Source organism: Leguminivora glycinivorella, chromosome 7 (assembly GCF_023078275.1).
Source record: "Leguminivora glycinivorella isolate SPB_JAAS2020 chromosome 7, LegGlyc_1.1, whole genome shotgun sequence".
NCBI lineage: Eukaryota > Metazoa > Arthropoda > Insecta > Lepidoptera > Tortricidae > Leguminivora > Leguminivora glycinivorella.
The window spans coordinates 9,115,480-9,130,925 of NC_062977.1; the positions used below are offsets into that span (position 1 = coordinate 9,115,480).

Sequence of the window (15,446 nt, forward strand, 5' to 3'; positions counted from 1 at the left end):
ATCGCGCGAAACTTCGGCACTAGCATTTTGGTGATTAGAATCACAAGATTCGCCGTCTTTCACAATGTGCAAATGGTCTAGCGGGTTTGACTTCTAGGTGGAATCGTTTGCGCCATGAGTGTCGTGAGTTCGAATCTCGGCTCACGCAATCTTTTTGCATTTTTATTTACTTTTTTCTTTTATGTTCTACTAGCTTTTGCCCGCGGCATGGGGTCTCATCCGGAACAGTGCAAAATTATTTACAAATAGAAATCATAAATGGCGCTAAGTGTCACGATTGACGATTATTATTTTTTTATCAAATAGATTTAAAGGTATTTGAAGCGTCATAAATTAAGTACATTATAAATTAAATACAAACATCGATGACAACACAAATTTAATGCATTATTTTAGAAATTTTCAAAGAAATAATATCACGTAATATATTGCTACTGACTATGACGCAACAACGTGAACAACCTGCGCGCGACAGTATCGAGCTACCTAAATTTTATTGCATATTGTCACTAGATGGAGCTGTCACTATCTACAGTATACTGCCAACGAAACGGTGCGATTGTGTGCGTTCCGTTCATTGAGATATATGTACTACGTACTATAGGCGACGCTGCCAGACGGAAACTCTGCACAAGCTGACAAATGCGCGGAGTGCGCGAAGCGGTAATTTACGCGTAGAGTAGTAAGTCCACCATCAGATGTGACACATTATTATATTCCGCCTGTCAAAATTATTTATTTATTTATTTACAACTTAAAAAATACAAAGTAAGCGATCACTGCCGCCCATGGACACCCGAAACACCAGGGGTGTTGGAGGTGCGTTGCCGGCCTTTAAGATGGATGTACGTCATGTACGCTCTTTTCTTGAAGATTTATCTTCTTCTTTAAAATACAAATATATACTTATATATAATAATATATATATAGTGCGGTCAGTTTTTTTGGACAAAGCGTAGGTATCCATTGTTCTCTTTTTTCATGACCAGGCCAAAGAAAACAGCAAAAAGTGAGCGTGCTAAAAATACAATTTTACTCAATAACTGTTAATAATCAATAAACAAATTAACTTTTTTTTTTTATATTATAGTAACATAATTCATAAAGTAGTAAGTAGTTACCTAATAATTTTCCAAATTGAAATAAATATATTTCGCAAATCTATTAGAGGTGAAACACATTAGTAGGAACAATGAAAATGGCACATCTGCGCGGTTAACTTTTTAGTCTATGATTGCGTCACCAAAATCGCGCAGCCTCGCTCCCGCTCGCGTGTTCGTAGAATATTCAGCTGTCAGCCGATAATATTTGTTTGTTAAATAATGTAGGTATACGTTTGTAGTAGTGTGCGTGACAAAAATGTCGTCTATTTCTATTAAACAGCTGCCAATGATCGAAATTCAAATTAGTTGAACAATTTCCATTGAAAAAAAAAAGTTTGTAATGCATCGGTCCGAATTGTGGATACTAGTTTTATCGTCTTTTAGTAGATACAATTGAATGTAAAATTATTTATTTTGCCTGACACTCTTGAGTATTTTTTATGCCGTTATTTTAATTTTACAATATAATATTTGGAATATAGTGCTTATAATTATTAAATATAAAACATTTTTTAAATACTTTTTGATACAAAATCATACTTCATTGATTTGGAACAATGCTTTTTATCGGACCTACAGTCAACCAATTGGAACCCTAGGCCACTGTAGAACTATGTCATAGTAACGTTATAAATCAGATTGTAAGAAACCTCTTACTGCTTGTCATTTTGACATGGTTGTAGAGTGGCCTAGGGTTCCAATTGGTTGACTGTACATCCGACACTATCGGAAGCGTTTATCGGATATAGGATGTCGATCTGCCACTGACACCCGATATCGGATCGGATAATGTGAAAACGGCCGTAGCATTAACCGTTAGTGCGTTTTCACATTATCCGATCCGATATCGGATGTAGGACCGATATCCCATACATTGAAGCCGCCATCTTTGATTTTTGCCTTTGAAATCCTTCCGACATTTGCTACATGCACGACCGATGCGATGCATGCGAAATCAAACCTTATCGATATGGAAGTATGAGACGCGACGATTGCCGACTGGCTAGGATTTCCGAACGCACACGAACGAATGCGCGCTCGGTCGCCGATTTGCGGCGGAGTGGGCCTAGACCTCGACGCGACGCCGCACTTGCGTCGCGCGAAGCGCAACAGCATTTTAAAATCCCCCCCCCCCCCCCCCCGACCAAACCAAACCAAAACACACTACATTTTTGCATTTTTCCCCTCGCTAGGTCGGAAACACGCGTTTTGTCCTTCAATACCAGCAGGTAAAAACCCACTAGTGGATAAAGTCATTTGACCTTGAATATAGTCATATAGTGAATCTAGTGATGACGATATGTTTTACCACCTGTGGAACTCCTGGAAGCAGTGATAAACGCGTTTTTTGCGTTGTACTTTCCTCGCTATAGTGAGGGAAAATGTTGTTGTGTATCGTGGTTCAACTATAGAATACTTTCGCTTGCTCGTTTTTCAATTCCACACTCGCCGTTAAAATACAACTTTGCACTCTTGTATAACAAATAACTATGTATTTTATATTTTTGAATATATTTTTTCAGACTGGCACTTAAAAAGAGTTCAAACGTTTTTTTTTTCTAAAAACCTAAATTTTTCAACAAAGGTTTTACTTTTCACTTTTCGACATCTATCAATGAGAAAGGACCTTTTGTAGTAAGAAACAATACGATTTTTAGGGTTCCGTACCAAAAAGGTACAACAGGAACCCTTATGGTGCGACTCTGTCCGTCTGTCTGTCCGTCTGTCACATTCCTAAATATCTCGAGAACTACTAATGCTATCAACTTGAAATTTGGAATAGTTGTGAACATTGTAAACCTCTACAAATAGAAAGTATAATTTTTTTAAATATATTAATTTTAATTGTAAAAAATGGCTAAAATGAAAGGGGGCAAACTGTAAATTTCAAGTTACTAGGTCAAGTGGGGTATCGTTGGAAAGAGCTCAAATTGAACGTAAATAAACTATTTTTTATAATTTTTTTGTTGTGGAAAAAAAAGAATTTTGAAGGAAAATGTAAAAAAAAATACCGTTCCCCCCTTATCTCCGAAGTTTACCAACGAAAAATTATGAAAATTTTAGTAAACATTGGTTTTATGCTATATATTACAGGAAAAATATAATCGTGTTTGTATTTTGAATACTTTTTTTTTAATTCACAAAAAACTTTTCAAATTTTTACTTTCAATTTACCCACCCTTGCGGATGTATATCGTACTTCAAATTAATAGGAGATGTTACGTAAACCATATTCTGTCCAATAAAGTAAAAACTGTTTAAATCGTTTAACATTATAAAGAATTATCCCTGAAAAACCAGGTCGCGCAAATTAGTTATCAAATTGACCGGGAGATGGCGCTATACACTATAATACTCATTAGTGCCTATACTTTTGTCTTCTAGTCAAGTCATTAGAGTTATATGAAAATATGAGATTATTTTTACTAGGTAGTTTGAAAGAAAATTTGTACGGAACCCTCGGTGGGCGAGTCCGACTCGCACTTGGCCGGTTTTTTTATGTAAAAACGATAATGTAAAAACGGCCTAAGGGTTACCAAGGCTCGATCGGCGCGCCTAGTGGACGCCAGGCTTAAATTGTCTGGTCTTGGTGTTTTAATAATTTTATGTGTTTATAGTCGTAATTTATTTGCGAAGTATTAATTTTATATCTGTATTTTTAAATTACACTATGTTGTGGTACCGGGAAGCATATTTTAACTTAAAAGGACGTAATGACAACATTTCATACCATGTTTCAGAAAATAAATAGTTTCGGAGTTTAAATTAAGTTTGCAGTGTTTGCACAATTTTATGAATAAAAATATTACTCTCGAAAATGTTTTATCAAATACGTACTTTACATTTTGTTCATTATGTTTACTACATGTACATTCTTAGCTATTATACTTATGTATTTCTTACATAATAATATTCATTTCCATATTTCTAATTAACTACGCGCCTGCTTTAGAGTGCTTTAAATTTTAACAAATCAATGCATCCTTTGGTCGGGGGCTGGGGCCTTTCAACTCAAGGTCGCCGGCGCCGTGGTCGCGGGGCGCGGGGCGTGGGGCGCGGGGTGGGGCGCCGCGGATCTCGTTCATTCAATTCCGCTTGCATGTGTTGCGGACAGAGCGAGTATATTATTATACGTACGCGGCGAGCACACATACAAGCCGCACGGCAACGCCATCTAGTAATGTTCGACTTTAAACGTCCATGTGACGTTATAGGTTTAGTGCGTGAAAGCTAAAACAGATGTCGCAAGATGTTGCAGTTTGATGACTATTTCGACGTAGGATACTGATAAGAGTTTTGTTGGCCACGCGTGGCTACTGGCGCCATACTACTGGAGCTAGCTCTTTGAGTGTGGATTAAATTTAGCCTACAGGTCTAGAATACTTAGGACGGCGCCCATTTTTAGTATGGGATTAGGTATCTGTACTAGTATTATTTGATCTGTGGCCGGACTATCGAACGTAGGTCCACTGTCTATGAGCGCTGGGCGCAGCGCAGACTGAACTGAGCAGTGAGCGGGCCCGTGTCAGCAGTGTATTTTATTCGAATTTTATGTGCTTTAAAATAGTACATTACGATACAAGTGCGTAAAAAGGAAGTTCGAAACGAGTGGCGATAAATTAAAACACGACCGAAGGGAGTGTTTTAAATCGACACGAGTTACGAATTTCCTTTTCGCACGTGTATCGTACGACGTTTTTCAGTACAGATGAGCCTCAAAAGTTTCGACCTGGCATATAATGAACCACTTCTCGCACTAGTGCGTAAAAAAAACACCATCTGTACTGAAAAATATCTATCGACACAAATGTATGTCTTATATGTATTTTTTTTTTTAATATGGCAACAAGAAGTTCTGGTTTAGGATTATATCTCAATAAATGCAGGAATCGCAGGAATTACAATGAACGCCCCTTAAAGAGTAGTCTAATTATATTTTTTTTGTATGGGTACCTTTCCTTGTTAGTATAAAAGCCGGAGTTATTAAAAATAAAATAAAAATAAGAATGAAGATTCTTACAGAAAGAAAAAAGTAAACAATCAATTAATAAAAAATAAAAGAAACAAAAATAAAACTGCAAAAGCACGCCTCAGCCGAGGTTCGAACTCACACCGCTGGCGCGGCGTCCAGACGTCGAAACCGCTAGGCTACGAGCCCGTTGTAATAACTAGTTAATTTTGTGATCCTATTCACCAAAGTCAAGTGCTAGTACATATATCGTAAGGTCATCGCACTAGTGTTTCATATTTTTAGTTCACACTTAAATTTTAATATTTTACGCAGACAATCTCGTATCACCGTGCACATAATCAAAGGCTGTCAATACAAGTTACAAAAGTTGTAATTTCCTTACTTTTTAGGCACATTACTCCTTTGGTCAACTTATGTTAATTTGAATATTTTGAATTTTTATTATAAGAAAATATAAAGAATGAAATGTGAGACTAGTAATCAATCGTTATTTCTCTAGTCCGACCTCTCTACGTATTGAATTTGCTTCTAAAAATCAAATAGCTTGATCGCGCGCCCATCGCCATCGCATCGCGTCGCATCGCCGTCGCGGGCCGTCGCGGGCCGTCGCTTACGCAAGACGCTCCCATATGAACACAGCGGTTTGATCGCATCGCGTCGCATCGCGTCGCTTAACATTCGCATGTTCATCGCTAGTTCGTCGCGTCGCATCGCCGTCGCGTTCCGTCGCCCACCTAAGACAAGTCCATAGAGATAGAAGGTTTGATTTCGTCGCATCGCATCGCATCGCGTCGCCGTCGCGGGTTCGTCGCTCACGCAAGACGCGGCGTAATTCATACAATTTAACTTTTGACTACAATCCATGGAGGTGCTATAGAAGTATATTAAAATGTCATCATCAGTTACCCATTACGAGTAAGTCATTAAAAATTGAGGTACCTTACTGGCTACAATTACGCATCTGCTGCGAGAGATAAGAGGCTGTACTTACTAGCTTCTTCGTCACCCACAGCCACTATACAAGTAAGTTTGCGGCATAGGAAGAACCAATTTAAGGGATCGTAACTGGTTTCTTCCCTAAGGAACTATTCTAAAATAGTCAATAACGGCCAAGGCGGCAAATTCTCTCCAAGGCGTCAGGAGTGGCGCCGATCGCGCTCTTGGCTGTATCGATGTAACGTCTTTTGTAATACCTCGTAAGCACATGAAATCACTAATTCATACAATTTAACTTTTGACTACAATCCATGGAGGTGCTATAGAAGTATATTAAAATGTCATCATCAGTTACCCATTACGAGTAAGTCATTAAAAATTGAGGTACCTTACTGGCTACAATTACGCATCTGCCGCGAGAGATAAGGGGCTGTACTTACTAGCTTCTTCGTCACCCACAGCCACTATACAAGTAAGTTTGCGGCATAGGAAGAACCAATTTAAGGGATCGTAACTGGTTTCTTCCTTAGAATAGTCAATAACGGCCAAGGCGGCAAATTCTCTCCAAGGCGTCAGGAGTGGCGCCGATCGCGCTCTTGGCTGTATCGATGTTGCTTTTAATTTTCGTCAAACTACGTATTTAACAATCAATACCCTGTCTAATCTCTTTTGATAAAAATGGTATAATTTAATGCCATTAATAATATAATAATAATAATATAAGCCTTTTATTCAGACAAATTACTTACATTTCTTTTACAGTTTATAAAATTTTAGTTTTACATTTAATATTCATATTTTGGTTTCAGACAACATCGGTTTGGTCTGTTTGCCGTTTGGCAAAGGCCTCTTCCATCCCTTTCCATTTTTCCCTATCTCTCGCCAATCTGGTCCAGAGTCTCCCCGCGAACTTTACTATTTCATCTTCCCATCTCATTTTTGGTGGTCCTTGCTTTCTTTTTCGGCCTTTTAGGAACCACCATATGATTCTTTTGCTCCACTTTTCTTTGCTCCTGATCATATGTCCAGTCCACCTCCATTTTAGTGTTTTAACTTTAATGGTCACATCTTCCACGCGTGTTTTTGATCTGATAAGCTTATTTCTTATCCTGTCTTTTAGTTTGACTCCAATCATGCTTCTTTCCATGGACCGTTGACATACTTGTAGTTTATTTAAATTTCTTTTCGTTAGAGTCCACGTCTGGCATCCGTAAGTTAAGACCGGTAGAATGCATGTGTTGAACAATTTCCTCTTTGAAGCTAAACTGATTTCTTTGTTCTTCATTACTTCTCTCATAGACCAGTACCGTCTCCATGCATTTGTAGTTCAACCTCTACCAACCTCCTTACTACCAACCTCCTCAACCTCTACCAACCTCTTTGCAACCTCTTTGTCCATCTGGTTCTCCATGGATATTGTTTGACCCAAGTATATGTATTCGTCTACATATTCGATTGTTTCTTCGTTTACTCTTATTGGTATCTTGATAAAGTTCGTCATTGTTTTAGTTTTTTCTGCATTCATTGTCAGTCCCATTCCAATTTAATGCTATTAGGGTTCTCTAAAGGCTAACTTTTCAAAAAGAAGGAAAGTTCTATTTTCAAACATGAAATTCTACTGACTCAAATCGTAGGGTGATCTACACCTACAACCTACAGCATAATTAATAAATAAGCGAAATCATTGTCCTTTCTCGGCAGTAGAAAATTGTGTTGATGCATCTTACTAGTAAAGAGGACTAAGTGAAGCGGATTTGATCACGATCAGCCAGGAAATTCTTATAATATGTAATTAAATGTTTACAGCGTCGGCAACACCATCTAGAAACTCTCTAGACCAGCTTGTTCAGACTTGATTGCCTATATTTATCTACCCACGCGTTAGAAAAGTCGGAAAAGTCTGTCCATCCGGTGATAACCCATACATTACATTAATCCTGTATGTTTCCCAGCTAGTCAAGGCAGCTCGTTAAATTCTCGTGCACCAATTCTCTAAAGTGCATTTGACGCATTCGTTCAATTGCTTCATGCACATTCGCTTGCACTACCGCAAAACTGCATGGGTGCGAGCGTGACATAGTTATCATAAAACTGAATTGGAATTATATGAAAACAAATAGAATGCAAGCCTTGGAAAGCCTACAATGACAGGCGCCGGGGCGCTTCAACATATAGCACAGACTTATAGTGACTAGACAATAATTTAAAAGTAAGGAAAAAAAGGAAAAGTCAAGTCTGATTTTGCATTTTTTATTTTATCTAATTACGTGAGGTTGTCAAACTTCGAAAAGAGTCAGGCACGTTTTACTCGGAATCCTGCATTAAAGAGAGGTTTCTCGTTTTCGATTTCGCAAAACTTGCATAGGTACCTATTTCGTTAGATGCAAGCTACGTATGTGATGGGTGGTTAACAAAAGAGAACACGGCAGTGAATCGATGACGCATTTAAAATGTTCATGTAGAGGTCTGAGATCTATACTTAAACAGGTCTATTTGAATACAGATCTCTAAGCTCAAGCGAGAGCATGTCTATGGGTACTTGTTAGGTCCCGTGGAAACTGTGCCACGTCGCGCCCTCTCTCAGTAAAAGTACTTTCTTCGAGCCGCTTTCGGAAACTCGTCTAGAACGATTGAATTTCCTCGCGTACTAACCTTGTACGATGTGACATAAGGTATAAGCACTATAATTAGACTCTCGGCGTTTTATGACCGCTTGGGAAATGGTGATCAGTGATCGAGCCCCTGAGGCGTAACCGTGAGCTAGGCGATACGATGTAGTTTTATATTGGTAACGAATGATAATAGCGCTGCGAAGTACAATAATTAAATTGTGACTGATGGCTTGTAAGTAATACAGGTTTCCAAAACCCTCAAGGACAAATATTTCCTTTTTTATGCGATAGGAGGTAAACGAGCAGACAGATCGCCTGATGATAAGCCATCTCTGTAGGCCATGGACACCCGAAACACCAGAAGGGTTGGAGATGCGTTGCTGGCCTCCTTCCTAGTTATTCTTCCTAGTGAGTCTTTGGCAAAATACTGTTCGTCACTAGGTTTTAGACTGATTAGTTCATCAAAAACCTCGTTAAAATGTATGAATTATAATAGAAAATTGTATTTAAAAACTTTTATCAGAAGTAGCCATGATCGTTTATATATTCAAGATACCACAAAAAATACCTTCAACCCTCTCTCCACCCCCAAGTAGTTTTAGTACTTTCATCTGGATCCGTATAATTGTACCAATTTACAAAACAGTACGATTACTTCCGCTGGTTTTCCTTTTCTTAGGTTATCAATATCATTGATATTGATAAGATATTTACTAAGACAGTTGTCTATAAGTATGCCGTCAGAGAGTACCGTACTTTTTAAGATAATCTGACTATCGTAAAGAAAATAAGGACCGCATTGTTAAAAGAAGCAGGAATACATTTACAGAAAATATTACACACGAGTATATTTTTGCTTAAATATAACGACATAATTTACTAGGTAGTTACTATCATGAACTTTGTTTCTGAAAAATACTGTATTTAAATGACAAGTTCTCAAATTGACTTGGGCGACGGGCATCTATATTTTATCTTATTGATCAAGTCATCAACCGAGATGTGGAACATTCCGCTGACATGGCATAAATAAGCGGTCCATTAAAACCAAACATGTCCGATGAATTGAAGACTTAGCCTTTGTATTTTTATGCAAAAGCAAATTAATATAAAAAAATAATAATAGAAAAGTAGATATATGAGACCAGAGAAATATAATTTCGTCGTATATATGTGTTATTGAAGTAGCAAATAGTGGTACACTTATGGGTAAATCCACGTAAGAGAGTAATGTAATAAGTTACCTATATGTGTATCTGGGTTACCTATCAAAAAGTCGAAAATTGTAATGTCGAATATTAGTAGCCCGAAAACGCTTCCCATTTTATTACTTGCCCTAAGTTTTGTTTGCCCGAAAGTACTTTTCCCCTATTATTATTTTCCCCATTCTTATTTCGCTGTAATTTTGTTTCGCTTATGATTCGAATCAACACTTATTAAAATGTCTAAGAATCATTTGACAACTACTTTTTGTCGCGTAAAGTTTCTAATCCACAGCACAAGTTTGTTTCTATATGGTCGCAGTTCTAACCTAACCTAACCCACTTTTCTAGCACAAGTTTATTTCTGTATGGTCGCAGTTCTAACCTAACCTAACCCACTTTTCTAGCACAAGTTTGTTTCTGTATGGTCGCAGTTCTAACCTAACCTAACCCACTTTTCTAGCAAATGTTTGTTTCCGTGACGTAACCTAACCAATTTTTTTTTTGTATTTTTTGTACAATAATATTAGGGAAAAATGACATTTCGATGTCGCGTTAGCATCGGATTTATGAAAAGGTGGTTAACGAAACGGTTGTCAAATGATAAGATTGGCAACTGTTCTTCTGGTTATTGAGTTTCTATAAAATGATATTAGGGAAAATGACATTTCGATGTTATATAGCATGGGATTTATGAAAAGGTGGTTAACAAATCGGTTGTCAAATGATAAAGTTGGCAACCGTTCTTCTGGATATTGAATTTCGGGAAAACGATAATGTGGGATAGCAAACTAGCGGCATATTAAAAGTATGGTAAACAATGTATTTGGATTATAAAAATTCTGTCAACCGTTTTCGGACAAGTGATAATCGGACAAAGGATTTTCGAAACATCGATAGGTTACCGTGTATCTGTTTTACTTACTGATGGTGCAAATGTAACTGTAAGTATCAATATATCAAAGGATTAAAACTATAATAGTATGTAGTAGAGACAAATTAACGCTTTGATTTGCATCGTTAATAAATAAACATGCTCTGAAGTGGTCACTTACGGTACAGTTACGTGGAATTTCCCTAATTTAATACAGAAAAGAAGTGGTTGCTTTCTTTCATCTTTACTTTGTTTAAAAATTAAGATAGCGAAATTAAAAAACCTTTACAACATTTAAAAGAAACTTATTTTTTTATCTGAAGACTGATCAAATTAAACACTTAGGTTCAAATTATAATGAATAAAGTAAATCTCCTAGTGCCCAAGTAAACTAAACCACACAGGCTCAGCCAGGTTCTTTGTTTCCCAAAGAATGCACACATTGGACACTGACGTAAAAGTCCCGTTGCGAAAAAATAAAAGCTGGCTCAAGATTTTTGAAAGTTTTATGTGTCTGGACCTGGGAAACAAAGAGTCGTTTAACTGTTTCGAAAGCCAATAAATATTTTAGAACAGTTTTTACCAAATTAAGCTCGCACACGTGTAGAATTAGGTCACGAAAGTTTTCCTAGAAATAAACCTTCGAGGATTGTTTTAGGGTTAAAGGTATTCAAGTTAGTGATACCTTAGTTTAAGGACCATTTTCTGATAAAGTAATTCTGTTTAGTGTAATGTATATTGCTATCTTCTTTATTACCTATAGACTAACAGGTAGGTTTCATCACGAATACCAGCGTGGTACAAATAAGGCGTGAACGTAATTATCTATAGATTATGAATGCAAGCTATTGTTTACGTTAAATCAAAATATATTTTTTTGTTTAAAAATATCAAAATGGCCAATATATAAAAGGTTTTCTAAAATACTCAACAAATCGTCAATTCATATAACCCTCCAGGTCAAATTAGATTTTATTTTGATGACCAATTAAGAAAGTAATAAAATACTATCGAAACGCCATACCAATAGGCCAATAACAGCCGGTCGGCAACAAGAGAAGGTTCATTCGGTGAAGCCCGTCGCTATGGCGCGGCAATGGTTGCGTTCAGTCCCTCCACTCCGCGGCGAATTTCGCCGCTCTCGCCCACTGATCTACATTTCACTTCCAATATGGGTCAATAACTGCCCACGCTCAGCCCCGGCCATTCACCTCGCCACTCCGAATCATTGTTCGCCAAATGTAAAGCGTTGCTGCAGGTCAACGACCGGCGATGGTGCGTTTGCTGTCAGCGCAAGAGTCTTCTTCGAATGCCACTCGACAAGCTGTCATCAGCGCAAATACAAACATCCTCTCGTTTGTTGTGCCTATACTAGTTAAGTCTACAGATAGCATAAATGCTGACCGGATGACACATATGGATATCTTTACGTTTAAGAAAATACATACCTGGTCTATACTTATGCTCTACCCTACTATTATGCTAACTTAATCATTGACCAGCGATTGGTTTTGTAGTTTTTAAGTTTTAAGTAAATTTAGGTAGAAAAGTGTATGCCCGACAAATCATGAAATTAGTTACGGGTAATGTTTTCATTTGAAGATAAATGACAGTCTTAGAAATAGACTTCATACATGCATGTGAAAACCATATGTTCAGTTCTCCTCGTAAATTTAAAATTTACTTCAATCCGATAGACTATAAGAAAGAAGATCGCAATTCGCATGTAGGTATGTCTATAGTTTCTACAAGTTCTCAGGATTTTTTTTCATTTCAAATTTTATGTATGTATTTAGATTCTATACATTCTGGATGAACTAAAGCGTCTTGTAAGAAAATTTACAGGTATGGCAACATTTAGAAACGGATCCGTTTGTTTAAATGAGTTCTTTAGAGAACTTTCAGCTTATCGTCATACAAATCATATCATCCTGAAGTGTTGTCAAGAGGTTTCCTAATAATTATTTAAAAGACAATTTTATTAGAACAGTACAGATGGACAAATAAACAAGATACATTGAATTCATGCATTGGACGACTAATTATTAATATTCCAGTGATATCGATCAAAACCTTAATTTAGCCTAGGTCACCGCTTACAACTATACTGCATGTAAGTCTTATGACCTGGATTAGCGATAAATCAATAAAACATGTTAACAAAACCTTCTCTTGTAACTAGAATATAAAAATTAACTGTGCATAGTTAATATTTGATGCAGTGGAATCTTAAGTAAACGAAAGCTGTTAGGCCCGTTAATGTGCATTAATTTCCAAAAATTAACTTTTATAAATATTTCACACGAGATAACTCGTAAATATTCAGATTTATTTATGCATAATATGATAAGTTCTGACGCAGTGAAATGATGAGCGGGGCAAACGACGATAGCTACAAATAAACGGTCAAGAAAATATTGTCACAAAAAAAGCGGCAAATTTTATTATAAAGGTGAAGGTTTATCGTCCCATAGAAAATTTGAATTTCGCGCCTTTTTAGACAAAATCTGCTTAACCGTCTATAAATATTTAAGCGGCAAGGAAAAGTGGCGCGCTGAACGGCGCCCGCGCTGTAGTATCATCCAAAGTGTCACGTTGAACTCTTACATAAGCATTTGGTGTGCTTTCGAAAATATTAAACGACGATTTTTGCCATGTCTCTGGCGAACAATGACGGCTGTTGAAAATGGGAAGGGCTTAAGAAAGCCAGTCGTATCGCCGTACATGTCCTCGATCTACAAAGTTAAGGTAGCTTAAATTGCCAGTAAATAACGTCATGACTACTATTATTACTGTTGGTTATGGTGTGGGACGCAATACAAGAATGTTGATAAAGAGTTAAGTATTACAACTTTCAGTAGGTAGTTTATGATATGCGCAACTGTTACATTTTTATTTTATTTTATGCCAATATTTTTATTTATTTCAATTTCAATTTTCAAGTGGCCTCGCGGATCAAAAACTCGTCTATTTTTATTTAGGCACAAACAGTTGATTAGCAACAAGTCGAAAACATTGTCGACTTGTTGTTGCCAAGTGTATTCAAAACACATGGTCAAACCGCAAGCGAGCCCGTATTTTGGCCCGGGGCGGTTATGGCACATGGCGGACAGGTCGGCAAGGAGAAACACTCGGCTCGCTCCACATTCAAGTTCGGAGCCGATGACTCCTCGTGACCGCGCCCTCCTTACCGAGTGCTGCGTTATCCGCCGAATTTCTCCACTGTTCCGCATCATCATGGACAAAAAGTCGAGACCCGTTCGGTGGAAGTGCGGCCTAGTTGCGACTCTGACCTGCCCACATAGCGTACTACACTCAATGCCAAACATGAAGACAATTTTGGCCCAACAAAGGTGATAATTAAGCTGAATGGGGCCAGAAATAGCTTGGCATGTTTGGCAGTGTAGCCCGCGATTGACGTGTAACAATAGGTAACTTTTTGATTCAACAAATGAGGTACTTATGTACAGTATTGTTTTGTTTTTCCTTTGTTATTTGTAACATACGAGAATACACCGTAATTATATAAGTATTTACGTTAATTTTAAGGATTCGTTTTTGATCTCAAAACATAGTAAATTTCTCAAAGACACCGTTATTCATTAAGATTGAAGGGTTTTCTTGATGGATAAGATAAAAACCGCCTTTAGTGCTTCGTTATACGGAACACATTTTATCTGACACCTCAAGAAAAACCCTTCAATCTTCCCCCACCTTACCTTACGTATTAGTACATAAATATATAACTGAATATATGAAAATAAACATTTATGGTATAGAAAGTATAGCCATACAGAAAGCCGTGCATAAAAAATAGCGGTTATTTTAACAGTTACTATCGCATCAGTCACCGTGCAATTACATAATTTGTGGATTGTGTTTCTCTGAACTCTCTTAGCGGCGGATCGCGTCCAACCTGCGCGATCTCCAAATAAGCGGTTTCGTGGCTACCGTACGACGAAACCTACTGACCGACTGAGTGAGCCTCGTCATTACTCATCTTCTTTTTTCACTTTCCGGTGCTGATTAAATGAAATGCAGCTATCCGGTCACCGCTTTGGATAGTCTCGTTCACTTACATCTACCTACACACTTAAACGACCTTAATATGCGTAAAAGCGTATTCAGTAATTTATTTTTCACGTAAGTGTGTAGATATTGTTGACTGTACCTATATTAATTTTATTAGCCCTTCAGGTGGCGGTGTCTCTTCTTCTTCCTCGGTTCCTCATGGCTGAGGGTCGCGACCACATGAGGTCGTTATTTTTCGCACCAAAGCTCTCCACTCCGCACGGTCTTCTGCAGTCCTCATAATAGGCGCCTGTGTTAAACCCTGGCAGGCCTTCTTAACGCTGTCCACCCAGCGGGTCGGTGGATGGCCACTTCCCCGTCCTCCATCCACCATGCCAACCATAATGCGTTTCTCTAGGTTTTCCGGCTCCCGTCTGGCCACGTGTCCAAAGTAGTACAGGATTCGCTGGAGGCATATGACAGACAAGCGGACGTGAATTTTAAGTTCCGCCAGGATCGACACATTGGTGCGGCGCGCCGTCCATGGGATAGCCAACATCTTACGCCAACACCACATCTCAAATGCATCGATTCTGCTCCGAGTACTCGCCTTCAGAGTCCAGGTTTCTGAACCATACAGGAATATAGAGAAGACCAGGGTACGCATTAGCTTGGTTTTCGTTGCTTTACTGATTCCTCTGTTCCTCCAGATCTTCTCTAACCGCTTAACCGCAG

The 15,446-nt window shown here is 38.0% G+C and overlaps 1 protein-coding gene across 1 annotated transcript in view; it reads right to left on the minus strand.

The window, feature by feature from the left end:
• LOC125228224 (cytochrome P450 306a1) overlaps nt 1-6,082 on the minus strand; it is a 79,049-nt gene extending 72,967 nt beyond the window's left edge. Inside the window, exon 1 of the mRNA XM_048132714.1 lies at nt 6,068-6,082. The gene's annotated coding sequence lies outside the window, so the exon portion shown is untranslated. The remainder of the gene's footprint in view (nt 1-6,067) is intronic.
• Between the last annotated feature and the right edge of the window lie 9,364 nt (nt 6,083-15,446).